The sequence below is a fragment of the Terrapene carolina genome, unplaced genomic scaffold, assembly GCF_002925995.2.
Source record: "Terrapene carolina triunguis isolate 2854851 unplaced genomic scaffold, T_m_triunguis-2.0 Scaffold246, whole genome shotgun sequence".
NCBI lineage: Eukaryota > Metazoa > Chordata > Testudines > Emydidae > Terrapene > Terrapene triunguis.
This window is the reverse complement of record NW_020664597.1, coordinates 1,080,889-1,097,378: the sequence shown is the minus strand read 5'-3', so window position 1 is coordinate 1,097,378 and position 16,490 is coordinate 1,080,889.

The following is a 16,490-nucleotide window of genomic DNA, read 5'->3' as shown; positions in this document are numbered from 1 at the left end:
TTGCCCCGTACTGAAGTCAGGTTTAATGGCCTGTAATTGCCAGGATCGCCTCTGGACCTTTTTAAAAAATTGGTGTCACATTAGTTATCCTCCAGAGGAGGATACAGAGGCTCATTTAAATGATAGGTTGCACACCACAGTTAGTAATTCTGCAACTCCCCCGACAAATGGGCAGATGGCTCTTGCCCTTAGAAAGGGAGTATGTGGAACTTGCCACCCTATAAGCACCACCCAGCTAATCTGGTGTGCTGAGTTTGGAGTGCCAACAAGAAGATCATTTGCTTGGTCTTGTCTGAAAGCCTTGAGATTTCATTGGATCATTTTTTGATTGACATGTTGTTGATGTAATTGTAGTAGTTACTAACATACAAAGAGTAGACAGGTCTGTGGAATTTGGATTTGACCTTCTGGACAGCTCTTGGAATCCTCAGTGACAGGTGGATAGCTGGCCACTTGAACCTTGTCGTTTGACCACTCAAGATCCTTCCAGATCATGGGTAACTATAGTTTGGGGGTGCTTTATAACCTACTGTGTTTGTTTGTGCACAAGACTAAATAAAGCAGAGACTTTAAGTAAAGGCATTCTGGTTAGAGTGCTGGATACTAATAAAGTACAGACTTTAAGTGAAAGCACTTGACTTTGTGTAATTTATGTCACTCATCTAGCAGATGGATGTACTGTGTCTTTATTGATTTATTTCCTGACACTGCCTCACAGAGAGGAAAGTTACCGAGAGCTTTGGGTTTAAGGAAGCCTGGGTTACACAGCTATGGTAGAAGTTGCTTGATTTAACTGGACACCATGTTCAAGATCTTCTCAAGTTCACACTGTTTTATTCAGAAAATTTCTAGTAAATCAAGAAAACATTCCTGCGACGAGCACCTGTAAAATATGACAAGAATGCATCACTTACCAAGTTGATCACAAGTTATCTAAACAGGAAAAGAAAGCAATAGCTACAGAAGACAAGATTCCTACTTTAGATAAGTTAACATGAAAGTAAAACTAACCATAAAAAAAGAGTCATGTCAAGCCAATAAATCTCATAATCTGCTGTGTGCCCTTAACAGACAAAAAGTTCTGGGTGTTGGCTGGAAAGTTGTCATCACCAGTGAAGAGATCCAAGAAATCACCAGCCAGCTGCTGGTTTCCACCAGAATCAGAATGCAGCACTGGATATATCTGGTGCATGCACTCCAGATGCCAACACACAGACTCCCACAAGAAGCTGTCAAGTGGAAACCAACTGGGTGAGAAAACAAGGTTGCCCAAGAGAAACCTTCAGAAGAACCCTTAGCAGTGAGGATAGAACAGTTGATTTCAACACCATAGAGCAGATGGAAGCAGCAGCAAATGACAGAAAGGACTGGAAGAGACTAGTTTCAGCGCTGTGTGCCAACATTGGCGTAAGAAGAAACTAATAATAACTGCTGTGTCATGAATGTAAAAAAGGGGATTCTTCATTTTTTTCCCATGGTCAAAACCCAACATTGTCTTTCATTTCCTTGCCAGAACCTCCCACCTCTGCTGGTCCAAGGTTAACATCCATAGTAGAGAGAGCCTGGAGCACAGGGCCTGCTGCAAGATCTGAGGCCTGAATCAGAGGCTGTGAACTGAAGTCAGGCCATGGATTAAAGCAGATGCTCACAAGTTCATTGTCCAGTACATGAACTTGGTAAAGTTGCTGCTAGTGTATTAGACACTAGATATTTTTTGTAAATAAATACCAGCTACTACAAATACATCCCAATCCAGTACAAGATAAGATGGTTTGACAAAATAATGAATAGGGATATTCAGGAACCACAGGAGGTAACAAACAAATGTAATGAAATATGCATGGTGCTGTTTAAGTTCTGTATTCCAGTTGTTTGCCTTAGTCTATAAATGTCAAGGTACTTTGCCTTAAGCCTTTGTCCAGCTGAGGGGGGCAGTGGAAAGTCCAGCCACTGACCAAGCCGAGTCCACTGTAACGAGCATACATGTGTTAGTGTAACTGAAGACATTGATCAAGGGTGCTAGTACCAGGCTTTGCTGACAATAAACCTGGCTGATCACCTTCACCACCGAGCCGTGCCTGTGGTCTTTCTTTATAAGTAACAGGGAAGTCTGATGACTTGGGTAAATATCAACTGCATAAGACCATTTTGACCTACATCACATCAATAGTGTAATCTCCAGGTCTGTGCAAAATCACAACAAGAAAAACCCACAACACAAACCTAGAAACTGTGACACTGCACCCCATATTCTTCACAGGGATATTATGATGATATGATTATGACATAATTATGAGCATTTTATGGGTCATCTGAGGCGTCATTGCAGAAGTTATAATTTGCTGAATATGATTATCCTATTTGTATGCATGTATCATTTTGTATCTAAAGTTAGGCATATTGATGATGTATCTGTATTTCAAATGCAATAAAAAATTACTGCAACAGGTACACAATGATGGCCCATCAGCAAAGACAATGGAACATAAGAATATAAGAGCGGCCATACTGGGTCAGACCAAAGGTCCATCTAGCCCAGTATCCTGTTTTCTGGCAGTGGCCAATGCCAGGTGCCCCAGAGGGAATGAACAGAACAAGTCATCATCAAGTGATCCATCCCCTGTCACTCATTCCCAGCTTCTGGCAAACAGAGGCTAGGGACACCATCCATGCCCAGCCTGGCTAATAGCCATTGATGGACCTATCCTCTATGAATTTATCATATGGAAGCTGTTCCATACCCCTAATCCCGTGTGACGTTATGAGTGTGTTATAATATCTCAATGAAAGGTGACAGGGCCAGAAAGAGTTAATTACCTCACAGACTGACCTGACCCATGGGCGAACCTTAGAGACTGGTTAGGAATATCTGTAAATGAATAGAGCTTTGAAATGCAGCCTGCATTGTTAGAGATCGAAGAGGACATGTTTGCTCAGGTCTTGTGATGTAAGCAAACAAGTCTTGTCTATTGCTATAGCTTTGATTCAAAGATTAAAAAAAAGGAATATTAACATTTAGGAAGACACTTGAGTGAAATAGTATTATTGTCTCTATGTCTCTTTGAAGGTTGTGGTAACCTGTATCTGAATTGTTTAATGGATAAATTACCCTGTGCTAATTGCCATGATGTTTAGAAGAAGGAAAGTTGAGCCTATTGTTTTCTCAGGCCAAAAGGCTGCTGGAAATGTATAAAAACCTTGGGACACGATCCTTCTGCATCTCAGATCTGCTTTGGGTTTCAAGAGGGGGAAACCTTAAGCCACAAGGATTGATATCCCCAGCTACCCTGAATATGGACATTGGACTATAACCTATGGACTATTTATAAAAGGACTTTTGGCAACTACAAGCTCACCTCTGCTATGTATCTGAACCTCAAGAATTGAATTCAAGTCTGTCTGTATATTGATCTCTTAACCAACACTCTCTCTCTTTTCTTTTTTAATAAATTTTAGCTTAGTTAATAAGAACTGGCTCTAAGCGTGTATTTTGGGCAAGATCTAAGTTATAATTAAACCTGGGTATGTGGCTGATCCTTTGGGGTTGGAAGAACCTTTCTTTTATATAGCCTGGTCTACACTAGGCTTTTATGTCGAATTTAGCGCCGTTATATCGAATTAACCCTGCACCCGTCCACACCACGAAGCCATTTAGTTCGACATAGAGCTCTCTTTAAATCGATTTCTGTAATCCTCCCCAACGAGAGGAGTAGCGCTAAATTCGAAATGGCCATATCGAATTAGGCTAGGTGTGGATGGAAATCGACGCTAATAGCTCCGGGAGCTATCCCACAGTGCACCACTCTGTTGACGCTCTGGACAGCAGTCCGAGCTCGGATGCTCTGACCAGCCACACCCCCGGGAAAATTTGAATTCATTTTCCTGTCTGGGCAGTTTGAATCTCAGTTCCTGTTTGGACATCGAGGTGAGCTCAGGAGCAGTGGCAACGATGCAGAGCTCTCCAGCAGAGATGGCCGTGCAATCTAATAGAAAGAGGGCCCCAGCATGGACTGATCGGGAAGTCTTGGATCTCATCGCAGTGTGGGGCGATGAGTCCGTGCTTTCAGAGCTGCGCTCCAAAAGAAGGAATGCTAAGATCTACGAGAAGATCTCCAAAGCCATGGCAGAGAGAGGCTACAGCCGGGATGCAACGCAGTGCCGCGTGAAAATCAAGGAGCTGAGACAAGGCTACCAAAAAACCAAAGAGGCTAACGGACGATCCGGATCCCAGCCCCACACATCCCGTTTCTACGAGGCACTGCATTCCATCCTGGGAGCGGCCGCCACCACTACCCCACCCCTGACCGTGGACTCCGAGGATGGGATATTGTCCGCGGCCGGTTCCTCGTCGGACATGTTAGCGGACGGGGAAGATGAAGAAGGAGATGAGGAGGACGAGGCAGTCGACAGCGCTGGCACCGCTGATTTCCCCGACAGCCAGGAGCTCTTCATCACCCTTACCGAGATCCCGTACCAACCGTCCCCATCCCTTACCCCGGACACAGAATCAGGGGAAGGATCAAGCAGTAAGTGCTGTAAACATGTAAACATTTATTTAAAACAGAACGGTAATATTTATACTATTAACAATGTATGTTTATAAAAGTGCTGTAAACTAGTAAAAAATAATCAGGTACAAAACAGGAATATTTACAAAGGTAACAAGTGGGTTTTCATGATTTCTCTGTCTTAGGCTCTTCTCAATTTAGTCCCAAGTATTTTAAAAAATTTTCACAATGTCCGTTACTACATGATTCCGAGGCCCAAGACGCTCCACTCCATAGTCCCAGTGCACCTAGGCGAAATCCGGTCAATGTGGCCGGGGATTGACGAGAAATCCTCGTAGGAGAACTCCTCGTAGGTCTCGTGGAGGTAGATCTCAAGCCTGTTTATGAGGTTCCGGGGTAGGGCGATCTTAGTGGGCCCTCCGTGGTAGCAGACATGTCCCCTCCACGCCACAATCAAGTACTCGGGGATCATGGCCCGACATAGCATGGCGGCATACGGCCCCGGTTTCTGCATGCTTTCCCGCAGCATGCGTTCTTTCTGGGTGTCCGGGATCCTCAGGAGGGTGATGTCGCTCATGACGCCCTGCTTTGAATTAGGGAGGGGAATGTTAGTATTGGGACTGCTTTACAGCCACGCGGTGGAGGGAGAGGGGCAGCATACAGGGATCTTTCCCTGGGACAGCCGCGAGGGGGTGGGACAGGGGCAGAGTTGATGCTGTCCTGATTGCTGGCAGCAGAGACTGGCATTGCTTTCAATGTGAAAGGAGGCCAGTGCTACTGCTGGAGTTTTAAGCAGCCACAAGTCTGCGGCTTACCATTATTGCCCGCTCCAGAAGTTCAGGTCTCCAGCCACAGTTCTCTGAACAGTCCAAGACCTCCGCAAGTCCACAGGCACTGAAGGCGACGGCCGAAAATTCGACCTTGTCCTGAGTGCGCATGTGAGAGGTTCAGTGCATGGTCTTGTTCACAGAGAAAGACTAGGTTCTTTGTATACAATTTCATTTATCTGTCTCAGGAATTCACTCCCTTTTTACAATTCACACAGACACATCTGCGACTGTCTCCCAACCCAGCCTGTCAGCACACTCCCAGAGGCTAGCGCAGATTAGGCGGAGGAAGAAGAAGACGCGTGAAGACATGTTCTCAGAACTAATGGGATGCTCCCGAGCCCAGGCAGCCCAGCAGACACAGTGGAGGGAGAACTTGTCACAAATGCACCGAGCAGTCATGGAACGGGAGGAGAGGTGGCGTCAGGAGGACCAACAGGCTACTGAAAAGCTGCTTGGACTAATGAGGGAGCAAACGGACACGCTCCGGCGCCTTGTGGATGTTCTGCAAGACCGGAGGCAGGAGGACAGAGCCCCGCTGCAGTCTATCTGTAACCGCCCTCACCCACCACCAAGTCCCACACCACCCTCACCCAAAGTCCAAAGAAGGAGGGGCGGCAAGGGCCGTTAAAACTTTCAGTCAACCCCTGCAGACTGCTCTAGCACTAGAAGGCTGACATTCCCCAAAATTTCATAAGTCCTTTCCTACCCACCTCACACAAGCCCCCGTCCAAGTTTCACCCCCCACGTTTCATGTCTGGTTCGCAATAAAATGTTTGTTTCTGTTCATTGCTGTTTCAGTCAGGTTCTTTTGAGGGAGAGTCTGTCTGGAGGGGGGAAGGGGCTTGGTAATTGGACAGGACAGTGAACTTTAGCAGGGTACAGAGGCGGTGTCAGGTCCAGCATCAGGACACATACACAGTGCAGTCACTGGTTACCCTGGTCAGTCTGGGAGGTGTTTTTCATGTTCTGGCGGGGGAGGGCAGTTACAGATCTTATGCAGCGGTCCTTATCCTGGCTCACAGATCCACGCAGCAGGGGATCTGTAACCCTACCCCCCCTGCCAGAAAGTCACATAGCCGACACATACACACCGTCCCCCCCAGGAGTGCTGGCAGGCTCCATTGAAATAACCAGTCCACCAGTGCCGAGCCTGTCATTCCGGGAGTTTAGAAGCATCATTTGCATCAGAACACTAAACCCGCCCCCCGCCACAGTCTGCGTCCCCGCTTTAAAATATTCCCGCGAAAACAGCAATACAGACAACGGTGTTCATTAACAAAATAGAAATGATTTTATTTTTTGGGAAGGGGAAGGGGGTGAAGGGGGTATGTAACTGGAGAGGATAGTCAAAATGAACTGGGTAAAGAAACGGGGGCAGGTTCAGCTTTTCTGTCCACAAACAGAAAAGTCACTGGTTGCCCTGCTCACTCAGGAACCTAGCTTTCAAAGCCTCCCGGATGCACAGGGCGTCCCGCTGGGATCTTCTAATGGCCCGGCTGTCTGGCTGGACGTAATCAGCAGCCAGGCTATTTGCCTCTAGCTCCCACCCCGCCATAAAGGTCTCCCCCTTGCTCTCACACAGATTGTGGAGCACACAGCAAGCTGCAATAACGATGGGGATATTGGTTTCACTGAGATCACAGCGAGTGAGTAAGCTTCTCCATCTCCCTTTGAGACGGCCAAAAGCACACTCCACCACCATTCTGCACTTGCTCAGCCGGTAGTTAAACAGTTCTTTTTCTGTGTCCAGGGCGCCAGTATAGGGCTTCATGAGCCAGGGCATTAGCGGGTAGGCTGGGTCCCCGAGGATGACTGTAGGCATCTCCACATCCCCAAGAGTTATTTTGTGGTCTGGGAAGTAAATACCTTCCTGCAGTCGTCTAAACAGACCAGAGTTCCTGAACACGCGAGCGTCATGAACCTTGCCCGGCCATCCGACGTAGATGTTTGTAAACCGTCCCCGATGGTCCACCAGTGCTTGCAGCACCATTGAAAAGTAGCCCTTTCTATTGATGTACTGGCTGGCCTGGTGGCCCGGTCCCAGGATAGGGATGTGAGTCCCATCTATAGCCCCACCGCAGTTTGGGAATCCCATCGCGGCAAAGCCATCTATGATGACCTGCGCGTTTCCCAGGGTCACTACCTTTGGGAGCAGTACCTTCACGATTGCGTTGGCTACTTGCATGACAACAACCCCCACGGTAGATTTGCCCACACCAAAGTGGTTCGCGACTGACCGGTAGCTGTCCGGCGTTGCAAGCTTCCAGAGGGCTATGGCCACTCGCTTCTGGACAGTCAGGGCTGCTCGCATGCGGGTGTCCTTGCGCTTCAGGGCAGGGGACAGCAACTCACAAAGTTCGAGGAAAGTCCCCTTCCGCATGCGAAAGTTTCGCAGCCACTGGGATTCATTCCAGACCTGAAGCACTATACGGTCCCACCAGTCCGTGCTTGTTTCCCGGGCCCAGAATCGCCGTTCCACGATATCCACATGACCCATTGCCACCGTGATGTCCTGGGCGCTGGGACTCGTGGTTTCTGACAGCTCTGTGCTACTCTCCGACTTCAGGCCATCACGGCGGTGTCGTAGCCTCCTCGCCTGATTACTCTTCATCTGCCTCAGGGTAAGGTGTATGATAAGCTGCGAGGTGTTGAGAACGGCCAGAAGTGCAGCGATGGTCGCAGCGTGATCCATGATCGCAGTGCTGTGGCGTCCGCGCTGTCACTGACCAGAAAAGTGCGCGAACTGATTTCCCGCCGGCGCTTTCATGGAGGGAGGGAGGGCGTTAGTGACGGACGGATGACGACAAATTTTTTTTACCCAGAAGGCATTGGCGGCTCGACCCAGAATTCCGATGGGCAGCGGGGACTGCGGGAACTGTGGGATAGCTGCCCACAGTGCACCGCTTCCAATATCGACGCTCGCCCCGTTAGTGTGGACTCACAAAGTCGAATTACTGTCCTTAGTGTGTCCTTAGTGTGGACACACACGTTCGACTTTGCAATATCGATTCCACATATTCGATTTAAGTAAAATCGAATTACCCTCGTAGTGTAGACATACCCTAAGAGAGTGATGTACAGCAGAGAGGCAAGTGGTAGAAGAAGGTGACTGACAGTCAGCTGGGGAACAAGTGGCTGGTGGGGCAGGCAGGTGGTGAGGAATAGAGGTTGGCCAGGCAATCAGCCAAAGCAAGTGCTCAGATGGCAGAACAAGCCTGGTGCCTTCTTTCCCAGGTGAGAGGTGAACTCACACAGATGCACTTCTGAACCCTGGGTCCTCACTGACCAAGGACAACCACTGTGGTGAGGGAGCAGAGAAGGGCACAGAAAAGGAACTGTTGGTTGTAGAACTCAAGAACACGAGGCAGAAGACACTGCCCCACGCACTCTGGGGTGGGTGTCCTGCTCACAGTTTTATGATTATGAATCACGCTTGTGGCATTTTCCCTAATTAATGTCAGGTGACTTCCCTCCTTTCATTAAAAGTTCCTTTTCTACACTCAGACTCTGTGCTTGTGAGTGGGGAAGTTTTGCCTCTCCGAGGCGCCCAGGGGTGTGTGTGTGTAATTGTCCCAGGTCACTGGATTGGGGCTTGAGCCAGTTTTGTGTTGTAGTGTTGAAAAGGAACCCCTAGATATTGAACCCGGCCCTGGCTGCTGCCAGCTTCACTTGGCAGAAGGGTTACATTTGTCTCCGTACACCCCTAGGTGCTGGGATATGTCCCCTGGGCTCCACTTTACTCCACAGACTCATCCCGCTCTGCTGTGTTCTGGTATCTGATTAATTTCACTAACCGGAGCCCTGAGCTGGCAGTGAGAACTCTCTGCTGGGAGTGAAACCTCAGGAACCGGCTCAGTGTGGTGCTCTAGCCCCCTCTAGTGGTGGCTGGGACACAGAGGTTGATGAGCCTGGCCCAGCTTTAGTTCACAGAGCTGGGACTCAGCTTAAGCAGTAAAGGCTCAAGTGTTCAGGTCCTGAGGTCAATCCCTTTAGGAGGATGGGGTGACATGTATAGGCTCATGATCACAGAGACAAATCTTCTTTCCTTTTAGTGCAGTGAGTCATCAACTCCCCTGAGAACCCCTGACTGCCACCTCACTGGGGTGCTGAGGGGTTACAGGAATCTCCTGATTCTGGTTCACCAAAGAATGTCATGTGAGGTCTCAGACGAAAGCCGGTGTTACCCTGGCCATCAATATCCGTGTGAAATGTATGGACAGATGCGATGTAGGGAGTTATGTGGATAGATACTGAAAACATGTTCTTCAAGGCTGTATCAAGGTATTAGTCACCAGCAGAGGTGACGAACAGGTTTTCTGTCAGATGGGAGATGTTTATTCACCTCTCTCTTTACATGTACATTGAGTATTGTCTCATTCACAATGGATCCTCTATCACCAGCCTGAACTGAATGCAAATGAAGGATTGTAAGAAAGAATGTCAGACAGGAACTAACAGGCAGAGAAACATAACAGGGAAAGAGAACCTTATCTTGAGGTGCACTTCAAAGTATATCCTGGAGAATATTTGGGGGGGACAAAGGGAGGCGCAAGCACCCTTCATTGAGGCAGTAAAAGGACAGCATTTTTGCTTCCTGAAAAAGAGATTTCAACCAGGCTTGGTTTAAATTGCTGAAGAGAACTTTGGATGAGACAAATTTCGTTAGCCAGGTGACCCATTAGTTAAGTTTACGCTATAGAAAGCGTGTTATGATTTTGTATTATATGTAGCTGTTTGTTTCCGCTATTCTTACTCGCTATCACTTTAATCTGCTCTTTGATAATAAACGTATTCTTATTTTCATTGCAAACGTATCTCAGCACTGTCTGTGCAGTGGAGCTGCATTCTAAGGTGTAACTGATACGCTGGTGTGTTCTGGTCCCTGGGGAGCAGCAGGCCTGGTAATTCTGTGAGTGTCCAGTGGATCAGGGCTGGACACTGTGGGGGAACACCCCAAAGACTCGGCGGTTGCTGTGTGCCACTCGTTACCTGTGCAGAGAGCGAGGCCTGGGGGGGCCTGGAGGGCAGCGCCTGGGCTGCCAGAGGCTGGTGGTTTCAGGGAGCTGATCCACAGCATGCCCAGACAAGACAGCTGCACACAAAGGGCAGGTGGTGGTGAGGTGCCTCCCAACCCCGGGTACCCCTAGAGAGCTTCACCTCCCCATGGAGATGGATGGTGGCTTTGTGCCTGGTGAGATAGAGGCAGTGAGTGTCCAAACAGCTCATGGGATGGAGCTGTGCCCAGCAGCCACCACTAGCTGGGAATCTCACTCTCCTCAGACGGGATCTCTGCTGAGCCCTGAGCAAATCCATCTCTAATTACATGGCAGCTGCGTAATGCAGGCAAGCGATTAAGTGAAAGCAGCTGAGGCCGTAGAGGCTCCTGGTTTTAGACATCAGCACCTTGGGTTCGATCCTTGCTGATGATCCACCAGGGGACAGTACACAAGGGGGACAATGGAAAGCCAAATTCTGCTCTCCTGTGTGTGGCTGCTCTTGGGGTCAATCAGCCACAGAATCTGACCCTAAAGTTACTGAGCTTCTTGTTTTGTCTTTGTCTCCTGTCTGTTTCAGAGTAGCAGCCGTGTTAGTCTGTATCAGCAAAAACAACGAGGAGTCCTTGTGGCACCTTAGAGACTAACAGATTTATTTGGGCATAAGCTTTTGTGGGCTAAAACTCACTTCATCCTGTCTGTGTTATTGCTGTTACGTAAAACAACCAATGGGGCACCAGGAATAAGGTACATTCTGTGAAGAACTGCTCTGTATCTCCCATTGTTAGTATCATCATAGCAGAGAGGTTAAAGTTGGAAGAACCCCTTAGATCCATCTTCCTGGGGGCCAGGTAGCCCTGTTCCCTAGAGAATGTCCTAGGTGGCTTTTTTTTTGGTCTCATTTTAAAAGCCCTACTCAATGGGCCACAGAGGACTCTATTTGCAGTTAAAAATTACCAGCAGGCCGGGGTGGAGAAACCTGCCAGCACAAAGTGCAGTGACTGTCCTAGGTTCATCTCCCCTGCAGAGGAAGGAGGCTCGGTCAGCTGGTGCAATCCACTCCAAGACACTGTCCACTCTGAAGTCAAGTGTAGATAGGATCTGCCACTAGATCAACCCACTGGTCCATCAGATCTGGGAGAGGACAACCGCTGAAGTGTCAGTGGAAGGCAAACGCCCCCCTGCCCACCCTTCACATGCACACACATCGATTGTTGGGGCTATTTCAATAACACCACCAGTGGACTAGAGACAAGTGGAGGAAGGGGGGGGGGCGGAAGAACCCAAGCAGTAGGACTGACCATTGAAACATGCAGCATGTTGGCACTTTGATTTTTTGTGTGCACTTTTTGCTCGTCTATTTCAATGTGCTGAGTCTCATGTTTGATTTGCAGCTTCCCGTTAGTTCACCCCTCTGCAGTGGAGCAGGCGGGTTTTTGGGGATTAACTAATGGGCAGCTGGGACTCAGAAGCATGAGTCAGACACACTGGAAGGGCTGCCGGGGGTGGCTGAAGAAGCTGTAGCCCTGAGTGTGAGCAGGACTCTCGGGGGGAGCACAGGCAAAGCGAAGGAGGTTATGGGGAGGGAGAGGGGCTTGGCCCAGGGCTTGGGGGCTGGATGGCTGAGAGTGGGTGGAGTATGCAGCGCTTTGTAAGAGGGTGAATACCTCCTGACATGGTTGGCTTCACCTGGAACCACGGGGCTGTCACCCTGTGTCAGCACATGGGACAATGTGTGTTACTGTTCGGAGAGCGCCAGGGGCATCCCAGCTCCCCGAGGGCTGGCCAGGGGGACATGCACCGTTCCAGGGAAAGGAGAAACAGGGAGCCTGGGAGGCACAGCCTGGTAAACAATGACAATTAATGCAACATAATAACTGGGGGAAGCGGGGGCCACACGGTGGCGCCAAACCCCAGCAGTGGGTAAGCAGCCGCCCACCACACAGAGAGACCTGGTTTCTCTGCCTTCTCCTCTGTGGGGAGAGATGGTTCTGGAGAGACTTTTTCCTCTAGTCCCAGCCCTTAGAGGTGGGAAAGGCCTGTCCAGCCCCCTGCCCATCTCCAGAGCAGGATGCTCCCTGCAGCACAGAGTGACCTGGAAACACTGCACCAGAGCCTGGCTAATATTCTATTGCCAAGAGAACCGAACCAAGTCCAGCGCTGTGGCCCTAGCAGGGGAGAACGTGGAGAGAGAACACAAGACTAAACCTCAGGCAGTGTGTTCCCCTCTGCTCCCCCATTTCATACCGGCGTTCCTCCTCCCCCTGCGGTTGCTGTCTCTCTGGGAGCATGTTGCAGGCAGTAGCTGGGGTCGGTGGGTTTGATGGCGTCTGTCTTGTGTTTTAGTGGCTGGGTGGCCCCATCCCCTCTCTGGCTGCTCCTCGCTCCCTCCATCAGTCCCGTGCCAGGAGAGGGGGGTACAGCAGGGTCACTACATGCCACATGCCCTGCGCTGCAGAGGGACCTGCAGAAAGGCCACAGGAGCCAGGGAGCCCCAGGTGCGTTGTTAGCCTGATGCTACCAGAGCTGCAGTGCTAGGGGCTGCTGTTACCTGCTCCCCACCATAACACCCCGTCCCCATCCCCAGACCCCCCCACCCCCAGCACACCCTGGCCAGACTGAACACCCCTTAGCCAGGCACCAAGTGGGGGCTCCAGCCCCACTGAGATCAGGGGACAGGCCTGGTTTTTATGGGTCCGTCCTGCCTCTGCAAGCAGGATCCCATGTGCTTTGAATCTCCAGAGGTGCCGCGTTGTGCTGGGACCATGTGACTCCACACATGAGACTGGCATCAGCACCCAGCATCCAGCGCTAGGGCACCAGGCTGGTGTGTCACATCCCCACGTGAGGACACGGTGTGAGCCCGGGCGCCTGCTGCAGCCCCCACACTGGGGCAGTGACGGGACACGGAGACTCAGAGCTGCCGTGTCAGTATTAGACCCACAGGACGGACCCTGCACCAGGAGGGGCTGCCCCAGCAATACCCTCACAGTGACATCACAGGCAGGGGGTGCACCGCACACAGGTGCCGGTTCTGCCCTTGTCAGCTCACCGTCCAGATCCCCCGAACCAGGCTGGTCCTGCAAGACTGGGAGCAGATGTCACCCTGCGTGGGCAGGTGAGTGAATGAATGAGTGATGGGGGGTGAGACGGGGGGAGGGCAGCACGAGCAAAACACCGTTATAAATAACCCCAGTCTGAGGCCCCAAAGCTTCAGCAACCTCCCTTCAATACACTGCAGAGGGGAACTCTGGGGAAATCCCTGAGCCCCGGCAGAGCCAGGCAGGGCCAGGAAGGCTCAGGAGCATGGAGGCAGAGCTGTGAGCAGGCTACCTGGGCAATCCAGGGCAGAATTCCAGGCACCATTGCTGTTAGGTGCCCAACCCCTGTTGACTTTCCATGGGAGTTAGGAGCCTAGTGGCTCCTTCTGCCTTTGGAAATCTCCCTTTCTGCCTCTTGCCTCTGCAGGCGGATGTTCCCCTCCCCCAGTCAGGGTGCCCCATTTGGGGCTCAGAAGTGGACAATGGGTCAAGGACAGGTCAGGGTTAGCTAAGCCTGGACTAATCTCAACTTTAGCCCTACTCTAGATGCAGGCCAACCCTTCCTGCCTCGATTTCTCTGGTCTACATTGACCCCCAGGATCCCCGAAGGCTGATCTCGACCAGTGAAATCAAGGTACAAGGTGTTAACCTGTGTCTAGACTAGGGAAAAGGTCGTGTTGGATGACGATTAGGTAACACCTGTGCCCCAGGGCTTAGCCTAGGCTGAACCCCAATCACCGGTGTGCTGGAGCCATGCGTGTGGAGAGCCTGGAGTAGTGTTACAGGTGTGTTAGCTGCCTCACGCTAATGACCCTCAGCTAAGAGTGGCCCCCTCCCCCACAGTTCCCAGCTGATGTTGGGAACCGACCCTGGGAACTGAGATTAGGTGACTGGGTCTTACATGACTGGGATTGCAGGAGACAGGCAGGAGCGGAGCATTAGCAAGATCCCTGAAGGCATCTTTCATGCAAAGGCAAAACTGACATTTTGGAACCTGGTGGGTCAGACACTTGTTCACAGCCCCAAAGTATCCCCCAGTGTGCTGTGCACGGGTTTCTCCCACCACCATTAGGAGATTAGGAGACTGGCTCCCTTGTTCTAGTCACTGTCTGGTACTGGCTGGGAGGACTCAGTGGAGAGTGAGGAGGCTGTTGGTGAGAACGGGGTTTGTACCGTGTGGAGCAGGGTTACAGTGGAGAGGGAGGGGGAAAGGAAGCAAAAGAGACCTTCGTATGGAGCAGAAAGCGCTGAATGCATAAATTGCCCAGCAGCCAACTCCTCTGGGGATGGTTCAGCCATTAGCCATTTCCCAAGGCTGGCTGAGGTGCCTGGCTGGGCAGCTGGTGGGTGCGGCTGCTGCTTATGCTGCTCATAACGGCCTGTCGGAGAATAACAGAGTTCTCACTCTTTTGTTTGGGTACAGCAAATCAGATACTTTATTCTGTTTAACAGCTGTGTAAAGGAAGAGAGTGCACTAGGACACAGGGTCTCCCCCTCCTAGGCAGGTCTCTTCCCAGGTAAACAATTACAGCAAGCATTGATACCTTTTGTTACAAACAATGAAAAGCAACCGCAGCATTTTGTTTATACATAGGTCATTCTGATAGCTTGTTTTTCTCACTAATGGAGACTCTCCGTCTACATTCCATATTGTTTGCACATTATCTACACAAGGTCGAAATAACTTCTCACACAGTTCTTTCCCACTCGCCTCACACATCCTCACTTCTACAAATCTCGCGTTATTAGGGTTACAGTTAGCCTGATTCTTGCTAACAAACTGTCATGCATTGCAATCCTCTTCCTGTCAGTTCTTTCTCTGCTTCCACAGGTCGCAGTAGCACCTTGGGTCCCCTGCCTGTCCATACCCACCGGCTGTCTCCTCTTAGAGCACGAGGCCTTCTGAGCAGGGCCCCTCTTCCTCCTCTGTGTTTGTACAGCGCCTGGCACAATGGGGCCCTGATCCCAGACCAGACTGGGGTCCCTCGGTGCTCCCACAATACAGACAATTAACAATACGTAGGATGGGGGCTGTGCGGGACCTTCTGGTGCCAACTGGCAGGGGGCACAGGGATGCATAGGGGTTACAAGGCTCCCCTGGGTCTGGTAGCTACATACTCGTTTGGCAAAGAGTGCCGTGCAAGGTCTCTATTGAAATCCTGTGTCATGCCCGTTGTCATAATCATCGTGAGATGTATGTACAGACAATATGTAAGGTGATTATGGGTGTATATACACACACTGAAAACGTACAAGGTCTGTAAGACAGGTCACCAGAGAGTGACAGGTTGTGTTCAGATGAGGGACAGGAGACAATGCCTGGCTGACCACTGCGTAGTGTGTGTCTGACAGTGGAAGTCAAAGTGCACATGGAATCACCAGCTAATCAAGAGTTCAAAGTCGATCAGAGATCACACAAAGGAAGGAACGTGCAGCAGGCGGGTGTCTGGTTTACGACTAAGATCAAGGAATTAGTCAGGTCTGTCAGGAGAACGCAGGGAGACACACGGGATCTTTCACCTAGGAGGTGAGCTGACGGTGGCCTTGCTTCATGAACGGAAGCTCACAGCCACGCCAGGCTGGAACACACTGGGAGGATTTTGGGTGAGCTTCTGCTGTGATGACATCATAATGTCCCATGAGTTAAGTTGAGGCTTTAGTCTGTGGGCTATCGCTTTATTTAATCTGTAACCCTTTGTTTCCAGTGCTACTGCCGGCTGCCATCCGACTCTCTGGTCTTTGTTGAATACACGTACACTCGCCTTCTCTAGATACGAATCTCAGCGCCGAGTGCTACGCGGAGCTGCGTTCCCAGGGTAACTAGTAAGCGGTGCTGTACTGCGCCCCTGGGACCAGCGGGTTTGTAATTCTGTGCGTGTCCAGTGGCTCCAGGGCTGGACACCGCAGGGGATGCTCTGATGCCCGGGGGCTGGAGCGTGTCTGTTGCTAACCTGCAGAGGGAGCGGAGCCTGCGTAGGCTGAGGGGGAGTGCTGGTGCTGCCTGTGGCTGGGGGCGCCGGGAGCTGGTGCGGCCTGTGGCTAGGAGCGCCGGGAGCTGGTGCTGCCTGTGGCTGGGGGCGCCGGGAGCTGGTGCTGCCTGTGGCTGGGGGCGCCGGG